Source organism: Nerophis ophidion, linkage group LG21 (genome assembly GCF_033978795.1).
Source record: "Nerophis ophidion isolate RoL-2023_Sa linkage group LG21, RoL_Noph_v1.0, whole genome shotgun sequence".
NCBI classification, from domain to species: Eukaryota; Metazoa; Chordata; class Actinopteri; order Syngnathiformes; family Syngnathidae; genus Nerophis; species Nerophis ophidion.
In genome coordinates, this window is record NC_084631.1 from 21,385,697 (window position 1) to 21,398,137 (window position 12,441).

A 12,441-nucleotide genomic window follows, 5' to 3' on the forward strand; every position below is an offset into this window, starting at 1 on the left:
CTTGCCCTTTTGTGGATTCTTCCGAGGATGTTGTAGTCGTAATGATTTGTGCAGTCCTTTGAGACATTTGTGATTTGGGGCTATATAAATAAACATTGATTGATTGATTGATGGTGAGCCACGTAAAAAAGACCGCCCACAAAACGGTGCATACTGCAGCGACTGTCAGAAACAGTTAGCTCCATCTTTTGACACTTCTTCCACTCTCATCCTTGCACGCTACACCGCTACAACAAAGATGACGGGGAGAAGACGCTGTCGAAGGCGAGCCACGTAAATAAGACCACCCACGAAACGGCGCATCCTGAAGCGACTGTCAGAAAGCGGCTTGAAGATGATCTGTAAAACATAATCTATGCAACATTTTGACCAAAGAACCACCATTACATGTTATGTAGACCACAAGAAAGTGTTTTACATTTAGAAACAAATTAATAATAATATGACTACTTTAATGCGCTCTATAAACCGGTGCGCCTAATATATGAAGGAATATCAAAAATAGACCTGTTCATTGGCAGTTTGCCTTGTAATCTGGAATGGTCCGGAAAATATGGTATTTGGAGACATATTTGGAGTGGAATATAAATAAAATTACGTGTTAAGTGCAGAATAACGCCATTATTTGTTGATGATTTCTGAAGCGCAGCAACACTTGAAATACACTTTATTGTACATTTTATCAGACTCGTTTGGTATTTTTGCAGAAAGTATCGTTAGTTTACCCGTATTGCTGATACCAGTCTGAATTTTGGTATCGCACATCACCACTAACCTGCTGCGTCTTTAGAATTCGCAAATGGGCTTTAAAAAAATTTGATTTTTCTGCTCATTTCGTGTTCTGGCAAGGGAGAACATTCCACCATCACCCCTCTGCTGTACAGCATGTGGCCCTCTCTCTCACACAGGGGATGCTTAGCAAGCAGGATAGACAAGAAGATATTTACAGGTGTGAAAGGATGCATTTTTCTAATACAGTGTGAAATTCTTCTGTTAAGTGTCCTCTTTCCAATACGCCTGTTCACAATAGGATGGGAGAGAAGGACCGGAAAGAGAAAGAGAGAGAATCCAAGCAGTGAGTTGTCTTGTTTTTTTTTTGTGTGTGTGTGTGTGTGTGTGTGTGTGTGTGTGTGTGTGTGTGTGTGTGTGTGTGTGTGTGTGTGTGTTTTTTGGCTCCGTCTTTTTAAAAGGAGCCGAGGCGTAGCTGAGCGCAAGTCTTAAGAAAAAAAAAAAAGTGATAAAATATACAGCGAGAAAAGCTTTCAAGTGTCAGGAATTAAAGCGGAGTGCAGCCGTGGCAGCAGGACGGGGGACGTCAGGAGGGGGGTTGGTTGTTTGAGGGGGGGGGGGGGGGGGGGTGGACTGCAGTAGAGCCGTGTTCAAGATGAATACAATCTGTTTGTTTGACTTTCAGAGACCGGTTGTCCTCAGAGGCCTCGGACACGTCCTGCGTCAGTGGCATCACAGAACGGTCATATTGACCTGCCTTTTGGGCAACCCCGTTTCCATATGAGTTGGGAAATTTCGCCAGATGTAAATATAAAAGGAATACAATGATTTGCAAATCATTTTCAACCCATATTCACTTGAATATGCTACAAAGACAACATATTTGATGTTCAAACTGTTGCAAATAATCATTAACTTTAGTATTTGATGCCAGCAACACGTGACAAAGAAGTTGGGAAAGGTGGCAATAAATACTGATAAAGTTGAGGAATGTTTGTCAAACACTTTGGTAACTTACACATCTGTGAAGGCACCATTAATGCTGAAAGGTACATACAGGTTTTGGAACAAAATATGCTGCCGTCTAAGCGCCGTCTTTTTCATGGACGCCCCTGCTTATTTCAGCAAGACAATGCCAAGCCACATTCAGCACATGTTACAGAAGCGTGGCGCTGTAAAAAAAAAAAGAAAAAAAAGAAAAAAAAAAAAAAGAGGGCGGGTACTTTCCTGGCCCTCCTGCAGTCCAGACTTGTCTCCCATCGAAAATGTGAGGCGCGTTATGAAGCATAAAATACAACAGCAGAGACCTTGGACTGTTGAACAACTCAAGCTCCACAAAAAACAAGAATGGGAAAGAATTCCACTTTCAAAGCTTGAACAATTAATTTCCTCAGTTCCCAAACGTTTATTGAGTGTTGTAGGAGCCATTTTAGGCATTCTTATTTTGAGTTGGCATTACTTTCTTTTCTCAATAGGTGGCGGGCTTTTTGGTTGAGCAGTGCAGGGGGGAAGGCATATATAGAAGCACAGGTGAGCTGATTAGGAAGGACTCAGGTGTGGGAGCACAAACCGTTCTTGCCAACAGCAGACAACAACGGCAGGTATGTTTTATTCACCCTGCAAGTTTATCAATGAATATGCTTTAACTGGATTTCTATCTGGACCTCACTTCATTGCAATGTTTGCTGCTGCGTAGGATCACTCCCTCAAACCTGTTGAGTTGTGCAATAAATTTGAACATTTGAAGGTGAAGATTGCCACTACAAGTGTTGGTCAAAGAAAAAGTGATGTAACACAGTGGTGAACATGCCCGTTCCCAACTACTTTGGCACGTGTTGCAGTCATGAAATTATAAGATAATATTATTTACAAAAACAAATAAAGTTTATGAGTTTGAACATCAAATATCATGTTTTTGTAGCGCATTCAACTGAATATGGGTTGAAAAGGATTTGCAAATCATTGTATTCCGTTTATATTTACATCTAACACAATTTCCCAACTTTAATTGAAACGGGGTTTGTATTATTGTCCAGGCGCAAACATGCCTTTTAGACGACGTCTTGATTCGACTACATTTTTTAACATTGAACATGTACTTATTGGTGAAGGGAAGGACATCGGAAATTAGTTTCAAAGTAAAGATGAGCTATGTTGCTCATGTATGAGGTAATTTGTTAATTGTGATTATGATTAAAAAAACAACAACAACAAAACACTTTTTTCAGAATTCACAGACTTTTTTAATGGACAAATTAATCAAATTAGAGCTGTCAAATAATACATTTTTCAATCAGATTAATGACATTTTCAATTTAGATTATCGTATTTTCCAGACCATAAGGCGCACTTAAAATCCTTTTTTTTCCCTTATTTTTTTTGGGGGGGGGGGTTTATTCAATCCAACAAAAACAATACACAGTAATACCATAACAATGCAATCCAATTACAAAACCAAACCCGACCCTGCAACGCTCAGAACAGCAACAATAAACAGAGCAATTGAGGACACACAAGTGAAACAAAATAGAATATTATCAACAACAGTATCAATACCAGTAACAATTTCTGCAAAACGGTGATTAAAAATCCCTCATTGACATTATCAATAGACGTTTATAGAAATAAATAAAACAAAATAAAATAAAAATGAACAAGAGCGTCACAGTGGCTTACTCTTGCATCGCATCGCATAAGCTTGAAAACACACAGTGTCCAATATTTTCAGAAAGATAAAAAATCAGTCATATTTTGGTTCATTTAATATTTAAAACAAATTCAAAACAAAAACATTTGGCCGGATCCATCCTCTTTGGTTTTGTGGATGCGTCTTCTGCATTGTTTTGTGCTTTTGTCATGAAAAGGGTGAGTCCATAACGCGGTAAATGACTGAATGCATGATCGTGTGAGTGCATTTGATTTAACGCAAACAATTTCATTGGTCTGATGGGACAATGTTCAATTTATTAGCAGCAGGTGAATCTTGTGATCCTGGAAAATTCCATTTACGAGCCGCATAATTGTATGAATTGTTCAATGCTTGGGAGGCTTATAGTCCAGAAATTACGGTAAATTGTCAGTTTACTGCTGGTCTGACAGTTTATTAGCTACAGCAGCCTTAACTCGCTTGTATGATAGCGATTTTAAAACAAACAAACACTATTTTAGAAGTGTATTAACTGTCTAATCATTCATGAAATGTAAATTGAGGAAAAGTCAGTTTTACTGCTCGTCTGACATTGGGTTTACTACAATTACATCCGCGTTATCCAGCAGATAAATATATATACACACATATATATATATATATATATATATATATATATATATATATATATATATATATATATATATATATATATATACATCCATCCATCCAATTTCTACCGCTTATTCTATTTGGGGTCGCGGGGGACGCTGGTGCCTATCTCAGCTACAATCGGGCAGAAGGCGTTGTACACCTGAACAAGTCGCCATCTCATCACAGGGCAACATAGATAGACAGACAACATTCACACTCACATTCACACACTAGGGCCAATTTTTTAGAGTTGCCAATCAAACTATCCCCAGGTGCATGTCTTTGGAAGTGGGAGGAAGCCAGAGTACCCGGAGGGGACCCACGCATTCACACGGAGGAAATGTAAACTTTACACAAAAGATCCCGAGCCCGGGATTAAACCCTGACTACTCAGGACCTTCGTATTGTGAAGAAGACGCACTACCCGCTCTGCCACCGTGAAGCCCTATATATGTACAATATTTTGCAAAAGCAAACTTTTCTTCCCTCTTGGTACCTGCTGATCTGTATTTGGGATCCGCATAAATCCCGAAAATTTGTAGTCCAGGCCGACGCCGTAGTCAATAAGCTTCATTCTTTTCTCTATCTTCATGTTACGTGACATTCATCCTCCGCTGTTTGCCATTTCTAATATGAAGTAGTGTAAAGTTTTTTACTAATTTCTGCCAGTAAACCTCGCCATGAAAGCGCTAAAACATACCGGTGTAGTGAGTTTACATTATTCACCCAAGGAACTTTAGTTATTAGAGAGTTCTGATCGGATTTTCCAGCCTTGATGTTGTTTCCGGATGAGGAAATGCTGCTTCGTTATTGATTAAAGTAATGTCTGAATGTCACAAAAACAGTTAGCTCCATCTTTTGACACTTCTTCCACTCCCATCCTTGCACGCTACACCGCTACAACAAAGATGATGGGAAATAGATACTGCCGAAGGTGAGCCACGTAAATAAGACCGCCCACAAAACGGCGCAACCGGAAGCGACTGTAAGAATGCGGCTTGTAGATGATGATCTGTAAAACATAATCCATGCAACATTTTGACCAAAGAACCACCTTTACATGTTATTTAGACCACAGGGAAGTGGTTTACATTTAGAAAAAAAAATAATTATAATACGCCTTGTAATCCGGTGCGCCTTATATATGAAAAAAAGGCCAAAAATAGACCATTCATCGGCAGTGCGCCTTGGTGCGCCCTATGGTCCGGAAAATATGGTACTTTTTTTTCTGTGACAACTACCAATGATATGAATATAAGTCGCTATGGAGTATAAGTCGCACCTGCCAAAAATGCATAATAAAGAAAGGAAAAACATATATAAGTTGCATTTTGGGGCGAAATTTATTTGATAAAACCCAACACCAAGAAAAGAGATTTGAAAGGCAATTTAAAATAAAAAAAAATAGTGAACAACAGGCTGAATAAGTGTACGTTATATGAGGCATAAATAACCAACTGAGAAGGTGCCTGGTATGTTAACGTAACATATTATGGTAAGAGTCATTCAAATAACTGTCACTCCTAATTGCTAACTCCGATGAAATCTTATACGTCTAGTCTCTTACGTGAATGAGCTAAATAATATTATTTGATATTTTACGGTATTGTGTTAATAATTTCACACATAAGTCGCTTCTGAGTATAAGTCGCACCCCCAGCCAAAATATGAAAAAAAAATGCAATTTACAATCCGAAAAATACGGTAATTAATTATTCGCCGAAAATCAATCAATCAATGTTTATTTATTTAGCCCTAAATCACAAATGTCTCAAAGGACTGTACAAACCACTAAGACTACGACATCTTCGGAAGAACCCACATAAGGGCAAGGAAAACTCACACCCCAGTGGGACGCCAGTGACAATGATGACTACCTGGAGAGGACCTCAAATGTGGGCACCCCACCCATCTAGCGGACCGAAAGCAATGGATGTCGAACGGGTCTAACATGATACTGTGAAAGTTCAATCCATAGTGGCTCCAACACAGCCGCAAGAGTTCAGTTCAAAGCGGATCCAAGACAGCAGCGAGAGTCCCGTCCACAGAAAACCATCCCAAGCGGAGTCTTATCAGCATCGTAGAGATGTCTCCAACCGATACACAAGCGAGCGGTCCATCCTGGGTCTCGACTCTGGACAGCCAGTACTTTCATCCATGGTCATCGGACCGGACCCCCTAGACAAGGGAGGGGGGGACAGAGGAGAAAAAGAAAAGAAGCGGCAGATCAACTGGTCTAAAAAGGAGGTCTATTTAAAGGCTGGAGTATACAAAGGAGAAGTAAGGTAAAATGGCCTCCTGGAACAGACTCGGCTCGTGTTTTGACGATTCAAAAGAAGGAGATTTTTGTCGGAGGTGCGGCAAAAGAGGGACACAGGTGAGGACAGTGTGTGTAGTCGTGTCGTGACCGCACGCCGACACCCGTCGAGCGCTACTTGGAACGCGGCGTGGCACCTTTTTTCGCTGCCACGCGGGTTGATTCCCTGCAACCACCACCGATGGAATATTCCACATTCAAAAACGCTCACTGCCATTGTTTGAAGTCAAGCTGTAACAAAGGACAAAAAAATTGTCTTAACACCCTTACGTATAGGTCTTTATTTTCTATTTTTTTTGTTTCCACTCCTGCCAAAAAGCCGCAGCTTTAGGAAAGCGAGCCCACGACGCCAGCCCCTGTTGAGGCCTCGGCTCACAAAGCTCTCCCTTCCCTGCCAGTCGTCATAGCACTTCGCTCGGCCAACGGGCTCTCTTTAGCGGCGCTCGGCGACGAGCTGAAGCGGCGACACGCGGCTTGGCCCGGCGACGCCCCTTAATTAACGGGAGGCAATCCCGCAGTTTACGCCGAGTTTTTCATGGCTTTTGATGAAAGGATTAGCGGGCAGTGCTTTAAAGACGTGTTTTGACCCTCAGCACCAGCTCTGTTTCAAGAAGAATTAAACAGGCCATTAAATGATGTAAAGGAAGGTGCGGCCTCAATTAGAGCAGACACGCGGGACGAAGCGTCTGCCCGAACAACTCGTGGCAGCGTTGGAGGAAAATGAGAGGAATTAAAAACGCATCATGCTGTGCAATTTTTATTTTTTTTATGGATGCGATTTACACAGTACATTTAAATATTAGGTCATAAATTAAGTGCAATTAATACATTTTCATAACATGGTCACTACTGCCTAGTTTATCTTGTTATATTCTTATTTCTACTGTTATATTTGTATTCTTATTGTTACTTTTTGTTTTTTTTATTCTTGTTGTTCCATCCATACATCCATCCATTTACTACCGCTTGTCCCTTTTGGGGTCGCAGGGTATTCTTGTTGTTATATTTTTCTATTTTAGTTCCATGTACACCCACATTACGTACTATTTACTTTTTACTTTTTTTAAATTTGATCTCAATTCAGTACACGGCTGCTGGAATTTTAATTTTCCTGAGGGACCTCTGCTGAGGGATCACTAGAGTACTATCTATCTATCTATCTATCTATCTATCTATCTATCTATCTATCTATCTATCTATCTATCTATCTATCTGTCTATCTCTCTGTCTATCTCTCTGTCTGTCTGTCTGTCTATCTATCCATCTTTCCATCTATCCATCTATCTATCTATCTATCTATCTGTCTATCCATCTATCAAGATGTACATATAACTTAAATTACATTGAAGTTTTGATTTAAGCATTTATATAGAGAGAGCGGGAGAGAGAGATAATTATTTATAGGTGGGCAATTACAATGAATTGCTGCATTTTGTGTTAATAAAATATATTTACTTAATTTATTTTATATTAATTTATTAATTAATTTATATTAATTTATTTAATATATTTAAATATATATATTTAATATATTTATTTTGTCATTATTACATAGATGTTTATTGCATTTGCAACATTCCACAAGTACAACTAAATAAAATGTGTCAAACAGTCTAAGTGGGTCCGTTTACCTTCCGTTTATTCTATTTGCAATTCTGAAACGCAAATCAAAAAATAAAGTCGGGGCCGTTTTTCGATTTTTATTATGTATGGCAGATTATAAAACAAACAAAAAAAGGGTTTATTTTTATTCCAATATTGCCATCAAATTGGATTTAGTGCTGTTTTCCTTTTATGGGTCGAAAATTATTCCAGGTAAACACAAAAAAAAATGTTCACTGAAAAAGGAAAAAATGTGTGGTTATCTGTGTGATGACAAATTAAACCGGAAGCAGTATTTTAAGTCTGTGTACCTTCCGTTCATTATATTTCCAATTTTTAAATGCAAATCAAACAACAAATTTCGTGCCATTTAATGACACTTTTTTAAAACGACGATAGGACTCCTGCTGAACAAAAATGTTAGCGTTATGCTAAAAACATGCTCAACGCGAATTGAAAGCTAAAATACTGCTTTCGGTTAAATTTTTCATCACAGAGATATACACGCATTTTTGCATTTTGGTCAAACATGAATTGGATTTTTGTGTTTATCTGGAAAAATAAAAATCCGTGTACCTTCCGTTCATTCTATTACCAATTCTGAAACATTATACTTTTAATTCTGAAACTTAAATAAAAGAACAAACAAAATTAGGGCCGTTTTTCGGTTTTTATTATACAAAAAAGGATTGATTTTCAATACGATATTGCCAGAAAATTGTATTTTGTGCTGTTTTCCTTTTTATGGAGTTTAATTTTTCCCAGATAAACACAAAAATAAAATAAGAAATGTGCAAAAATGTGTGGTTATCTGTGTGATGACAAATTGAATCAGAAGCGGTATTTTAGCGTTTCCTTTGCGTTTAGCATTATCTTTTAGCGCAACGGTAACATCTTTATTCAGCAGAGTCCTAAAAAACAGAGTGTGGACCCTTTTTTTTTTTTTTCACTTCTTAACCAAAAGTTGGACATCCATTCAATGGCACTTTGGTGGGAGAGGGGTTAGTGCATCTGCCTCACAATACAAAGGTCCTAAGTTGTCTTGGGTTCAATCTCAGGCTCGGGATCTTTCTGTGTTGAGTTTGCATGTGCTTCTTGTGACTGCCTGGGTTCTTTCTGGGTCCTCCGGCTTCCTCCCACTTCCAAAAACATGCACCTGGGGATAGGTTGATTGGCAACACTAAATTGGCCCTAGTGTGTGAATGTGAGTGTGAATGTTGTCTGTCTATCTGTGTTGGCCCTGCGATGAGGAGTCGACTTGTCCAGGGTAAACCTGCCTTCCGCCCGAATGCAGCTGAGATAAGCTCCAGCGACCCCCCCACGACCCCAGAAGGGACAAGCGGTAGAAAAAAAAAAAATATATATATATATATATATATATATATATATATATATATATATGTGTGTGTGTGTGTGTGTGTGTGTGTGTGTGTGTATATATATATAGATATATGTATATATATGTGTGTATATATATATATATGTGTGTATATATACATGTATGTATACATACATATATATATATATATATATATATATATGTATGTATATATATATATATATGTATATATACATGTATATATATATATACATATATATATATATATATATATATATATATACATATATATATACATATATACATATATATATATATGTGTGTGTGTGTGTGTATATACACACATTTGGTTGACTTGCCTATATTGACTATTCCATTGGATTATATATTAAATGTTTTCGATAAAAACAGTAAATTTTTTTAAGTATTGATTAAATACAATTTTGCAGTTACTGGTGGTTTGTTTTTATTAATTTATGGACAATGTGTAATTTATATTATTTAGAATTAAGAAGTGAACCAAATCAGCTAATTCCCATGTAGTACATTTATATTCCTTTGAAACAGTATTTCCTGCATCTCATCAATAATTGTTTATCATCGACTGCCTTCCTCCTCTTATATTACAAAACTGAAATAACCGAAATACTAAAAATAAATAAATAAATAAAAATAAAAATAAAAGTCTCACATGAATTACTTATATAAGATGACATTTGCATGTTTAAAAAGGAGTAGGAAGAAGTGTGTATTATTTCATCCTATCAATCCTATATTTTACATGTTAACATTTACAATCATGTGTTTGCTTACATTTTGTCATTTAAATCGGGTCCACTTTCTGTGTGAACCAAATCAAGCACAGTGATAAATATAAAAATAAATAAGAATTTAAAAAATGACAATGTATGGTATTGCAGTGTCGAAATAAGGGAGCAATGAACATTTTAAATACAAATGGAATATAAGATTAATCCAATAAAAATACACTGACACGTAATACATTGAAAATGACTTAATCATATAAATAAACGCACTCAAATACATACCATATTCAAATCCCCTCTGAAATCTAGTTTGTGGTTGTCGGGTTGACTAAAACAACCATGCGCCACTCTGCCAGCCTTGCCAGGGCCCCTGCTGAACAATGATGGTATTGTTCACTCGGAGGAGAAAGCTGGCGTGGGCTGTCGCGTTTATCAATTTTCCCTGTTTTTCTCCTTCTTTTCGCCCACTTCTTGTTTGTCATGCTGTGGCAAAGGCCCATTTTTGGGCCCAGCAGGTTGTCGTGTGCACACGGCGTCACCTAAATTTAGTTCAAGTCAAACGCTGGAGCTTTTTTGCAGCTTTTGCCACCATCAACGTTTGACAGTCCAGAGATTTTGTACAAGCCTATGTTTTATTATTTTTTTCCCCCTCCCGCCCTGACAAATGACGGAATCGTTTGCTGAGCTGAATTGTTAAATTAACGAATCTGAAAGAGAAGTGTTAATTAGTTTCCAGATTCTTTACTCCGTTGCCGTCTATCTTTCTGCCATGCGTGTAGTGAGAAGGACGAGGCGCACCAGTTAAATACATTCTCCGTCACATGTCATCAACAACCCCACACCCCACCCTTCTCTTCCTGCCGGAGTTTTTCTCAGGTTGTCTTCCGTCGAGATGCTTAGTTTGGAAGTACATGTACCAAGTGTTTGTCTGGGTATGCATGCTACAGCCAATCCGCGAAACAGATGGTTGGATATACCGTGTGTGCTGCACTGAAGTACCATGGATCAACTACGGCCAATACGGAGTACACTAGTACAGTGTTTTTCCAACCACTGTGCCATACAGTCTGGTGTGTCGTGGGACATTACGTAATTTTTCCCTTTAGGGTTAAAAATATTTTTTGCAAACCAGTAAATATAATCTGCAAAAATGTGTTGTTGTAGAGCATGGGTCACCAACGCGGTGCACCAGGTAGCCCGTAAGGACCAGATGAGTAGCCCGCTGGCCTGTTCTAAAAATAGCTCAAATAGCAGCACTTACCAGTGAGCTACCCTTATTTTTTAAACGTTATTTATTTACTAGCGAGCTAGTCTCGCTTTGCTCGACATTTTTAATTCTAAGAGAGACAAAACTCAAATAGAATTTGAAAATGCAAGAAAATATTTTAAAGACTTGGTCTTCACTTGTTTAAATAAATTCACTTATTTTTTTACTTTACTTCTTATAACTTTCAGAAAGACAATTTTAGAGAAAAAAATACAACCTTAAAAATGATTTTAGGATTTTTAAACACATATACCTTTTTACCTTTTAAAGTCCTTCCTCTTCTTTCCTGACAATTTAAATCAATGTTCAAGTATTTCTTTCTTTTGTTATTGTTAAGAATAATAAATACATTTTAATTCAATTCTTCATTTTAGCTTCTGTTTTTTCGACAAATAATATTTGTGAAATCAATCAATCAATCAATCAATGTTTACTTATATAGTCCTAAATCACTAGTGTCTCAAAGGGCTGCACAAACCACTACGACATCCTCGGTAGGCCCACATAAGGGCAAGGAAAACTCACACCCAGTGGGACATCAGTGACAATAATGACCCAGTGGGACATCGGTGACAATGATGACTATGAGAACCTTGGAGAGGAGGAAAGCAATGGATGTCGAGCGGGTCGCCATCTTCAAACTTATGATTAAAATTAAAAAAAAATATTCTGGCAAATCTAGAAAATCTGTAGAATCAAATTTAAATCCTATTTCAAAGTCTTTCGAATTTCTTTTAAAATTGTTGTTGTGGAAACTCTAAAAGAAATAATGATTTGTCTTTGTTAGAAAATATAGCTTGGTCCAAAGTGCAGATTGGATTTTAAACTATTTAAAACATGTCATCAAAATTCGAAAATTAATCTTAATCAGGAAAAATTACTAATGACGTTCCATAAATTATTTTTTTAAATTTTTCAAAAAGATTCGAATTAGATAGTTTTTCTCTTCTTTTTTTCGGTCAAATTTTGAATTTTAAAGAGTCGAAATTGAAGATAAACTGTTTCAAAATTTAGTTAAAATTTTTTTCGTGTTTTTTCCTCTTTTAAATCGTTCAATTAAGTGTTTTTTTTCATCATTTATTCTCTACAAAAAACCTTCCGCAATAGGAAAAAAAATGT

The 12,441-nt window shown here is 37.3% G+C and overlaps 1 long non-coding RNA gene across 1 annotated transcript in view; it reads left to right on the forward strand.

Annotated features, from left to right (window-relative positions):
• The first annotated feature begins 2,277 nt into the window (after positions 1 to 2,277).
• LOC133539461 (uncharacterized) overlaps positions 2,278 to 12,441 on the forward strand; it is an 18,388-nt gene continuing 8,224 nt past the window's right edge. Inside the window, exon 1 of the long non-coding RNA XR_009803390.1 lies at positions 2,278 to 2,330. This is a non-coding gene — a long non-coding RNA (uncharacterized LOC133539461). The remainder of the gene's footprint in view (positions 2,331 to 12,441) is intronic.